Source organism: Rosa chinensis, chromosome 2 (genome assembly GCF_002994745.2).
Source record: "Rosa chinensis cultivar Old Blush chromosome 2, RchiOBHm-V2, whole genome shotgun sequence".
NCBI lineage: Eukaryota > Viridiplantae > Streptophyta > Magnoliopsida > Rosales > Rosaceae > Rosa > Rosa chinensis.
This window is the reverse complement of record NC_037089.1, coordinates 84795065-84804437: the sequence shown is the minus strand read 5'-3', so window position 1 is coordinate 84804437 and position 9373 is coordinate 84795065. Positions and strand designations below refer to the sequence as shown.

Genomic DNA, 9373 nt, shown 5'->3' with positions numbered 1-9373 from the left:
ATATACATGGAACGATATCAGAGTTTAAGTTGGTTTCCTATTTAGCTAATCGTTTTCTATCTAAAGTGAAATACGCATTTATGATAAAGAATTAAGATTAACGAGGTAATTAATATGTATGAACACGTAATTCATGTTTATTTCTGTTATCCATATATATTCGGATATTAAGGAGTAATTGTAAGCGTGACCACCAAGGTCACAATTACGGTTGATGATGTACGGAGAATTTCAAGGATAGTTTTAGAAGTTAGAGGTCGGCACTGACAGAAGCTCCCATTGCCAGCAAGCGTAAGCAGAACAAACCCTAGCTACGCAGTCCCCAACTCCCCATCAACTTCTCGAAATTCCAGAGAGGTCCCACCAGATTATGGTGTTTGCCATCGACCTGCATTTCTGTATGTTCTTCTAAATGTATGGTTATAATATAATGGAGTTCTCTCTCTCTTTTGCTCCAGCACTATTACCGGCCTTACCGGCATTGAAAGGCTGGAAAATTGTACTTCATTGTTCCAGTAGAGGTTTAATTGTAGTGAGAAATGAATCCCCCTTTACTGAAGTGAATTCCTTTAAATTAATACTAGCTTTTTCTCATACATACTCTACATGTGTAATAGTTTTTTCTTTTTAAAATAAAAAAATTAATGAAATAAAACAATTATTGCAGAGAGAAAAGTGGGGGGTTGTTGTGGGTTAATTTCTTTTTAATTTTATTAACAAAATCTATTTTATAATTGTCATATTTAATTGCCCTTGTGATTTAATTCATTCTCAAAGTTTATTAATCTTCTAGGATCAATTCTATCAAAATTTTAGATTTTGAATAACAAAACATCTTCTCTTAATAATAGTATAAATCTGGAATGGATGGATTTAGATTCTCTCCCAACCTTGTAATGTTATCCTATATCAAATTTGAGAAGAAATATCAAGATTCGTTTACATTCTCTCCTAAAATTATATGTCAAAAATTCTATAATGTGGGATATCGATCATCATTTATTTTTTGAGAAGTATAAGATATTATCATTTTAGGAAAGGGTTCATGACCAAATATTCAAATTTGGCTCAATAAATGTCCACTTACTCCACTAAAAGATTTGTGCGCATATTACCTCATTGGGTCCGGATCAAGGGACACATAATTATACACAATTTTTTACACTCCTTATGAGCCCTTAGATTTTAAAATAATAAATGGTTTAGATTAAGTATGAGAATGACATGACATTATATTTATTCCCTAACATAAATAAATAAATTATATGAAGAAAAAATAAAATACAAAAAATAAAGAACACTAGAATCAGAGCACGATAAAAAATAATATTAAAAAGAAGTAAGAACATAATAACAAGAACTAGAAAACCAGATCCCCTTTCCTAAGCTTCATCCCCATCACGGTATCACCTTCCTCAAACTTCAAATATTGGAGTTGAGATTCATGATGATCTGTGAATTGCCTCTGCGCACTTGTTTTTTTTTTTTTTTTTTTGTCTCTTTATATACGTCTACAGTGGTGTTCACCTGGTCAGTTGCTGACCAAAGAATTTATGCTCAATAACCCTTAGATTTAAATCTAAGGGTTGAAAACAAAACACCTCAACTTAATAATAATTCTCTCTGCCATTGGATTTACATCCAAGGGTGGTTGAGCAATATTTTCTTGGTCAATAACTGACCAGGTGAACATTTTTGCTACGTCTATTACTTCACTAACACCAAACAAAGAAGAAAACAACAAGAGATAGAAATTCCGGATTTCCAACCCCGTACAAGCTGAGAGAACAACACTGATTTTTTTCTTTTCTTTTGGGATTCTTGGTGCTCTGTTTCTTTAATGTACAGTATCCTTCTTTTCTTTTAATTCCATTCTTCTAATTCCAATATTATTTATTTTTGTATTATACTCTTTATAAAAAATAGTTTAATCCTCTTTTATTTATTTATGTTAGGGAATCAATATAATGCCATGTCATTCTCATACTTAATCTAAACCGTTTAATATTTTAAAATCTAAGGGCTCATAAGGAGTGTAAAAAATTGTGTACAATTATGTGTCCCTTGATCCGGACCCTACTTCATTTAAAGGTAAAAAGAGAAGTTTGGTCTCCGAATAATTAAAAAGTCATTGGAGATTTCGCCATAATCTGTCTCTCGTTCTATTTCAGAAGGTAACCCAACAGCCCCATTTCGAGATCGATCTCTTTGATATTTTTTTTAAAGTCAAAATATGAAATAAAAAGCTTATCAAAAAATTAGCATTCCGACAATCCGGCGCTCCTACAATAAAGATTAGTGCAACAACTTGCAAAAACCGATTCAAAATTCAGTTTCACTACAGCTTGATAGTTTGATGATCTAAACATCCATTGTCATATTCCAAATCAATATATTTGCCTATATAGCATTCAAATTCTTGCTGAGGGCTCCAATTGGTAAAAGATAATCTCACCCCCATAATTTGGGATATCTGTTTTGGAAGAAGAATTTATGTCATGTTTACTTATTGAGAAAATTAGATAAAAACCTAAAAAGCAAAGCTCGTATTAAGAAAACTCATCCTTATAAGAGTTTTTGTCCATCCTTAAAAAACAAAGCTCGTATTAAGAAAACTCATCCTTATAAGAGTTTTTGTCCATTTACCCCATTTTTAGGGATTTTTTCTCACTTACCCCATTAAGTTTTTTTAATTCTCCCTTACCCAAAACACTTGAAGGAAGTCTTCCCTAATACCCCATTAAGTTTTTTTTTTTTAAGACTATTTTTCCCTCACCCTTTTGTTACTTAGAGAAAGAGAGAGAAAATGGAAGAGAGAGAAACCATAAAAGACTTCGCTAGAATCCAGTCAACTTTCGTCAGATTCCAGTCACCAGCCGCCACCCATAAGACTTTTCTAAAAACCTTACCGGATGACCCCAAAGAGGTCGTTGGAGAGATCACATAGGTCGCCGGAAAGGTTTATTGGCCCCTAATAGAAGTCTATTGCCCCCCCCCCCCAAAATAGAATTTCAATAAAACTTTGATTAAAGAAAAAAAATGAGGAGATTATATCAATTCAAAACGTCTATTGCTCTTAATTGACTTTTAACAGTCCCAATTTTACCAAAAAACAAAACTGACAGTGAACCGAAAAAAAACTTATTGCAATTACAAAACTCAGAGATTGAACCATAATCACAAACACTGTACAATCTTTTCAAATTTACTGACAGTCAAATTCCAACAGTAGGTTCACAATTACCACAACTTCTAATCTACACCACAGTAGAGCCAGTAAATAAACTTAACAGAGATCAATTTGATACAATTAGCCATAGGTTAAACAAAACCGATACAAAATTCAGTGAAATTTACCATTCCGGCTTCCAATACAAGACTCTCTTTGTCACACTCCGAATTTTGAAATAAGGATTCAAATCCGGAACATGACTAATAACAATACAAATAACGTTCTGAATTTTTCTCTCAGAAACAACAACTAGTTACACCCCTTGATATTACATAAACCAAATCCTCAAGTTACTTATTACAGCACACTCTCACCAAATCAAATTGCAAAACTCAAATGAGTATAATTCTCCTCACAAAACAAATGCTGTAAATTTAATACTAATACTCTAAACTGCACGATCACTGCCCTGATTCTCCTGACCTGTGAGATTACCCGCTACACAATTTGAATAGTGTACCAGGAATTGCAACAACACAAAACCCGGTAAGCTTTTGACAGCCCGTGAGTAAACAAGAAATAACTGTTGATTGATTAAATTGCAATTATTATAACTCAGGTAAACAATCAACACACTCACAAGGTAACTCCAAAAATCACATAAACATAAAAGTAAGTATTTTTCGATACTCTCTTTTAAAACTCAACCAACAAATATTGCATCATTAATATGTGAAATAACATTAAAGCAATGCATGCTTGATTTTCTTTTTACCAACACCTTCACATATTCAAAATATATCATGGATAGATATTTGATCAATTTCACATAACACCTTCACATATTTAAAATATATCATAGATAGATATTTGATCAATTTCACATAAGTACACTTCTCTTTTTAGTGAATTTTCAGATTAACTGGTATCAAATCATAACTCCACGTGTTAGGGTCCATAATACCAAAACACGGGAAAACCAGGTTGACTGGTAACAAATTATAAATCCGCGTGCTAGGGTCCATAATACCAAAGCACGGGAATCCACATGCTAGGGTCCATAATACCAAAGCATGGGTAAGCCGCAGCATACCAAGAACACCCTCCAAAGTATGTATACTCAAAGTACCACCCTTCCTAAGAGTATAATAGTGCACTATCTGAAGGGAGTAGGGCCCACAGCTTAATCGTCATCATAACATTAAAACACATTTACCAGTAATTTACTTAAGCACGAGGTTGTTGAAATCACCCGGCTTCATAATTGTACTTTTCAGACATAATCAATTTCTCAACATACAATCTTTATAAATTTTAGATCGTATAAATGTATATGTACACCCATATAAAGAGACATATTATTTCAAGACAAATCTTTACTTCTTAAAATAATTTCCACATATTCATAACTGGCCATATAAAATAGCTTTCACATCACATGATTAACATTTCATTATTCAACAATTAAATGGGAGATTAATAGCTTGAATAATATCCAATCAATTCTCAATCATTTCATCATACCAATCACACCTCAATCAACATATATATTTCACGTAAATATATATATACGTAATCATCCGCTCAGGAATGACCACTAATACCAATTATAGTTCAAGTATAAAAACCGCGAAATTCATTTGTATAATAAAATCATTTTACTTACCTATGGACCGTAGTTGATCAAGTCCATATAATTTAAAACAAATATTTATTCCACAAATATTTTCACACAATTACGACAAAAATAAAGTAATTAAATTTATTCGGTTCGTAATATGAACCACGTGAGGTTTACTCACCTCTAATCCCGCTGCGTCTTCTAAAAAGTCAAATATAACGATATTCCAAACGCTCGTCAACTCAAATCGTCAAGTACCTAATCAAGTACGGTCTTTACTTAGTAAACGAAACATGAAATAAACTTAAATGACGATCTAAGGGTCAGATTCTAAAATAAAGACTATCCAACGGTCGGATCTTCACAGATCGTTAATCGAACAATCGAAATTGATCGAAATCGTAAAATTCATAACTTCATTATACTATCTCCAAAAATTATGAATTATATATGCAGACGATCGCATCGACACGTAGAACACAAAAATGGACAGAAACTGTCCTTGGGGTGGCCGGAAGTCGCCGAAATCCACATCACAGTGGCGGCACCGCCGCCTATCTAAAGTCAAAATTAGATAAAACTCCCAACACGAAATTCTTCATCTTAACTCGAATTGAAACTTTCATAACTACACCAAAGTCAAATTATGAACCAATCGATCGAATTTTACCTTAGAACCCGACGGATCCGATGAACCCTAGTTTTGAATTCGTTCCAATTCGATCTCCACAGATAAAATCGATGCAATCCACCTTAGGGGAAATGATCTACATCCTCAGAAGTGCAGAATTCCCTCAAGAATCACGGCAAAAGGTGGCCGGAGGAGGGAGAATGACGGTGGGGAAGGGAGGTGATTTTCAGCTCGATTGCACCGTATTCTTCGACTTGTAGCGACTACCACGTTGGTTATTTCCCCTCGGTGTCTTCTACAAAGTTGTAATATAGCTCAAGCCCAGAAAAATCCTTTTTGGAATCAACTCGATTCGAGGTCGGATGAGAGAGATATCGGCCGGTGAAGGAAGAGCAGCATCGGCGAATTCCAGCTCGAGCTGTGCAGCTTCTCGGCCTCCTAGCGCCTTCCACGGTTCTTTTCTCACTTTGATGTCTTCTAGGAAGTTTTAACTGACTTCAAGGCGAATGAAATTGCTTGTGGAATCAAGTCGATCGGAGGTCTATGGAGGGAGATATGGCCGGACAAAAGAGCCCAGAAAAAAGAAGAAAATCACGATGGAGAGGAGAGAGAACAGAGAGGGCTGAGGGACTATTCCGCAAAATTTGATTGTTTCGTCCTTAATGAAAAATCAGAAATTTTTCTCTATTTATAGAAAATTTCCAAATTTCAAATATTCATAACTTATTCATACGAACTCCGAATATTACGTTCCACATATGCACGCGATCGTATCGACGAGCTCTACAACTTTCATGAAGTAAATTTTCCCAAATTCGGTACATATAAAAAGCCACTTTTTGAGATTCCCCTAAATACTTTCGATTTCAAAAATAAAATCGTTCGAACTATTTCCACAACTTCTCCAAACTTCGTACTCGCTCTTAATACCGTGAAATCAATTATACAAATCCACAAAATTTAATTTAGATTTTTCGGGGTATTACACTCTTCTGTGTTTATTTTGGAAATCATGCTTTCGTATCAGTCTTGGAAGTCAAACAAATCAAGCTCTGTATGTACAAATCAGCCGCTGAGCTCGATCTCGTAGCGCTCTTAGAGGCCATGCTCTCTGTGATTCGAAGCTCTCTCTTTGTAAAGCGACACAGGGAGCACGAAGAACAAGAAGAATGCATAGGAAGATCCATAGCTGTTTATCACACCCCGAATTTTGAAATAAGGATTCAAATCCGGAACATGACTAAAAACAATACAAATATGTTCTGAATTTTTCTCTCAGAAACAACCACTAATTACACCTCTTGATATTACATAAACCAAATCCTCAAGCTACTTATTACAGCACACTCTCACCAAATCAAATTGTAAAACTCAATGAGTAAAATTCTCCTCACAAAACAAATGTTGTAAATCTAATACTAATTTTCTAAACCGCACGATCACTGCCCTGATTCTCCTGACCTGTGACACTACCCGCTACACAATTTGAATAGTGTACCGGGATTGCAACAACACCAAACCCGATAAGCTTTTTGCAAAGCTCGTGAGTAAACAAGAAAGAACTGTTTATTTATTTAAATTACAATTATTATAACTCAAATAAACAATCAACACACTCACAAGATAACTCCAAAAATCATATAATCATAAAAGTAGGATTTTTCGATACTCTCTTTTAAAACTCAATCAACAAATATTGCATCATTAATATGTGAAATAACATTAAAGCAATGCATGCTTGATTTTCTTTTTACCAACACCCTCACATATTCAAAATATATCATGGATAGATATTTGATCAATTTCACATAACACCTTCACATATTTCAAATATATCATGGATAAATATTTGATCAATTTCACATAACACCTTCTCTTTTTAGTGAATTTTCAGATTGACTGGTAACAAGTCACAAATCCACGTGTTAGGGTCCATAATACCAAAACACGGGAAAACCAGGTTGACTGGTATCAAATCATAAATCCGCGTGCTAGGGTTCATAATACCAAAGCACGGGAATCCACATGCTAGGGTCCATAATACCAAAGCATGGGTAAGCCTCAGCATACCAAGGACACCCTCCAAAGTATGTATACTCAAAGTACAACCCTTCCTAAGAGTATAATAGTGCACTATCTGTAGGGACTAGGGCCCATAGCTTAATCGTCATCACAACATCAAAACACTTTTACAAGCAATTCACTTAAGCACGGGGTTGTTGTAATCACCCGGCTTCATAATTATATTTTTCAGCCATAATCAATTTCACCACATACAATCTTTATAAGTTTTAGATTGTATAAATGTATATGTACACCCATATAAAGAGACATATTATTTCAAGACAAATCTTTTCTTCTTAAAATAATTTCCACATATTCATAATTGGCCATATAAAATAACTTTCACATCACATGATCAACATTTCATTATTCAACAATTAAATAGGAGATTAATAGCTTGAATAATATCCAATCAATTCTCAATCATTTCATCATACCAATCACACATCAATCAACATATATATTTCACGTAAATATATATATACGTAATCATCCGCTCAGGAATGACCACTAATACCAACTATAGTTCAAGTATAAAAACCGTGAAATTCATTTGTATAATAAAATCATTTTACTTACCTATGGACCGTAGTTGATCAAGTCCATATGATTTAAAATAAATATTTATTCCATAAATATTTTCACACAATTACGACAAGTAAATTAATTAAAAGTACTCGGTTCGTAATATGAACCGCGTGAGGTTTACTCACCTCTAATCCCGCTGCGTCTTCAATTTTACAAAACACGCTACAACCGCTCACCAAGGAAGACCGTCAATCACCTAAATCCAATATGATCATAACTTAGCCAACTAACTCATAAATAAAAATAAAGACGATCCATCGGTCGGATTCTAAAATAAAGATGATCCAACGGTCAGATTGAAATTATATGATGATCCAACGGTCGGATCCTCACGGATCGCCCTTAGGATCATCCTCCAAAAATATCACGAAGATCCAACGGTCGGATCTTCCTGAATCATCCTTATAAACATCTCCACAAAATTTCAAGAAAATCCAACGGTCGGATTCTCATGAATCGCCTTCCAAAACCCTAATTCACAATTATACGAAGATCCAACGGTCGGATCTTCGCCCGTGACCTCACAAAGTCACTGGGACAGTCATACGATCAACATATCAAAACTACAAGTCCATCGGACGATCCGATCTTCGAAAAACATTAATTGGATTATCGAAATCGATCGAAACCGTAAAAATTCATAACTAAATCATACGATATCCAAAAATTATGAATTATATATGCAAATGATCGTATCGAAACGTAGAATCTAAAACTGTAACGAAATCACATTTTTGACCCCCGGATGTGGCTGGAAAAGGGCCGCAGAAAAAAAGGCAGATCCGTCGCCGACCACCGCCAATGGTGTCGGGGCCTTGCTGCTCCTCTTCCTCTCATCAAGCTGAACAACTTTCATAACTAGCATGAAGTCTGAAAATGATCGGAAAGGGTCGAAAAATACCTAAACAGTCTAGGTGGCCGGATTTGTCCAGTTTTCCGACGAGGCTCCGACGAGCTCGAAAACGTCCACCACTTGAGCGATCCTTCTTGGGGTTTGATAAGAAGGCTGAGGCGAGTTCAAAAAGCCAAGAAACTTGAAGATTGGTGGTCGGAATCAAGAGATATCGGAGTTGACTCCGTTTTGAGCTCGGATCGGAACACCGCTGGTTCGCCGGTTTTCAGGACGTGCCGGTGGAAACCACCACGTCCAGCAGCTGCAGGGAGTCGAGGCGAAGGCAAGGGAGGTGGTCTGGCGTCGTTTGGTGGCCGGAGGGCGGAGAACTGTGGCCGGAAAGCATTGCTCTGTTTCGGCCTGTTTCGGACGCGGGGAGAGAGAGAGAGAAACTGGGGTTTCCCG

General features: G+C 35.6%; 1 long non-coding RNA gene across 1 annotated transcript; it reads right to left on the bottom strand.

The window, feature by feature from the left end:
- Positions 1–6847: 6847 nt before the first annotated feature.
- Positions 6848–9373, bottom strand: LOC112189786. Its single transcript, XR_002932088.2, has 3 exons — positions 8978–9373; positions 8202–8272; positions 6848–6900 (listed from the first exon to the last, which is right to left on the bottom strand). It is a non-coding gene; the product is annotated as an uncharacterized LOC112189786 (long non-coding RNA).